Source organism: Harpia harpyja, unplaced genomic scaffold (genome assembly GCF_026419915.1).
Source record: "Harpia harpyja isolate bHarHar1 unplaced genomic scaffold, bHarHar1 primary haplotype scaffold_46, whole genome shotgun sequence".
Lineage (NCBI taxonomy): Eukaryota > Metazoa > Chordata > Aves > Accipitriformes > Accipitridae > Harpia > Harpia harpyja.
Window position 1 is genome coordinate 1129774 of NW_026293385.1, and position 2314 is coordinate 1132087.

A 2314-nucleotide genomic window follows, 5' to 3' on the forward strand; every position below is an offset into this window, starting at 1 on the left:
TGACAGAGAAGAGCGTGAGAAGGGACCAGCAGTATGGGCAGCACCCTGTGTCCTGGCTGGGTCTCACAGGTGGCTGCAGATGTGAGAAGTGGCCAAACTGCACAGAGAGGAGCACCGGGGACCTTCTGGGCAGTCTTGTCTTGCAAGGCCATCAGTGCCTGGGGAAGCCATCAGGGATGCCCTTGAAGTCCCAGAGGGCATGTTGCAAATACTCTGATCAAGAAATTAGAATTTGATTATCTACAAGAGTTAGGTTTGATTAAGAAGTAGAAAATTGTGAAGCATAATGTATAGGAGTGTTAAGTTTGAAATGTAGTCGTGGAAACTTTAGGAACTGTGTTCTGTGTTACCATAGGAACCTTAGTATTGTTAAGTTTGAAATAAGCTAACCATAGAAACTTCACCAGGAACTTACTGGTTTTCTTATGTTTTGTTTCAAGAAACTATGGAAACTGTCATGGACACCAGTTTGCTGCTTGGAAACGGCCTTACCCTTCTCATCTCGATTTGAGTATCGAGGATTGCAATCAGTAGAGCTAAGTGAAATACACCAAAGATTGTTTTTAAATAAGAATATTGATAAGGTGATATAATCAAAAGACCAATCATTATAACTGTCAAATGTAAGAGCGACCATAGTATGCATTTTTATGTAAAGAGCTTATGTAACAATGACTTGACAGAAAAAAGTTTATAAAAACTGATGAATTTAATGTTAAGCTGGACATGCCTTTGGAGGAGTGATCCCCCATGTCCCCAGCGCTGCAAGTGCCTGCTTCTTAACATCACATCGGTGTTAAGGAGTTTTACTGCAGATTTTGGTAACTGGCATAGGTATGGTGTCCAAACTATCACATTTGGGTACAAATGGAGAAAACCTGAGACCATTGTGCAAAATCTAATTGGTGAGGGTTATGAATTGTGGGGGAGACTGGGGCAGAGAAAGGCAAGGGTCAAGGCATATTGTGGAAGAAGCAGCCTGTGCACGTTTGGGAAGGAGAGGGATGCAAGGGCCCAGGTGCCTGTGGGGAGGTGGCTGGTCAGTGCTGGTCTGGCCAAAGCCTGTGCCTGATCACCACGGTCTGTCCTGCTTATTCTACTGGTTTCAGTTGCAGTACTGTTAATTAACTTCGTAGTAACTTCTGTGGGGCTATGTTTTAGGTTTGTGATGGAAACAGTTTTGCTAACACACCAATGTTTTAGTCATTGCTGAGCAGTGCTTGCACAGCACCAAGGACATCTGGTGTGCAGAAGAGGGGACACAGCTGGGACAGCTGACCCCAACTGACCAAAGGGATCTTCTGTACCATAGGATGTCACACTCAGCAATAAAAACTGGGGGAACAAGGAGGAAAAGGGGAGGGTTCAGAGTGATGGCGTTTGCCTTCCCAAGTAAATGTTACGCTTGATGGAGCCCTGCTTTCCTGGAGATGGCTGAACACCTGCCTGTCGATGGGAAGCAGTGAATGAATTCCTTATTTTGCTTTGCCTGAGTGCACAGCTTTTGCTTTACTCATTAAACTGTTTTGATCTCAACCCATGAGTTTTCTCACTTTTACCTTTCCCATCATCTCTCCCATCCTGCTGTGGAGGAGTGAGCAAACAGCCGCGTTCTGCTTAGCTGACTACCGGGGTTAAACTACGACATTTATTAAACTCTGCTCCTGGCTTTTTTCTGTGTGAGTAGACTCACTGCTGTGTGTCTTTGGGCATGAATGTGTGTACATGCTTTGCTGGTCAATTCTAATGTACGGATCGCTCGCGGAACCTTTGCACCCCATCAGCCTGAGAGGGGAATGGGATGGGGCCCATTGTGTTGCTCATGGTTGTGTAAGTGCTGCTGTCAGTGTGGTGGCTGTCAAGGTGCTGTTGCCTCTTGGAGGTGTTCTGTGTTGGATTGGCTGTGTCCATCTTTGTTTCCTTGCAGATACCCGGATTTAGTGCTTTCCCTTTGGTTGACACCGCCTTGGGCCATCTCTCACTCTGTGGGGCTCCAGTCAATGCGCCCCCAGGAACATGCGGTCCATGCATATCTCACAGGCTCTGTAGGGAGCTCCAGATTCCTCTCCTGGAGGATGTCTTCTGCTGTGTCACACGTTGGGCACGCATTGGAGAGCTGATTTCAGTTAGCTGAGGCTCTGCTCGGACTGTCCTGGAGGACAAAGGGGCTGTGCGTCCCTCCTGGATATTCAGTGACAATGTTCTCAAAGCCCAGGAAGAAGACAGCCTGATGCTGCGCAGGGAGTCAAGCAGGGCCTGGCAAGAGGTCAGCGTGGATGAACAGGGACCCACCTCACTTACTTAGGAGGTCCAA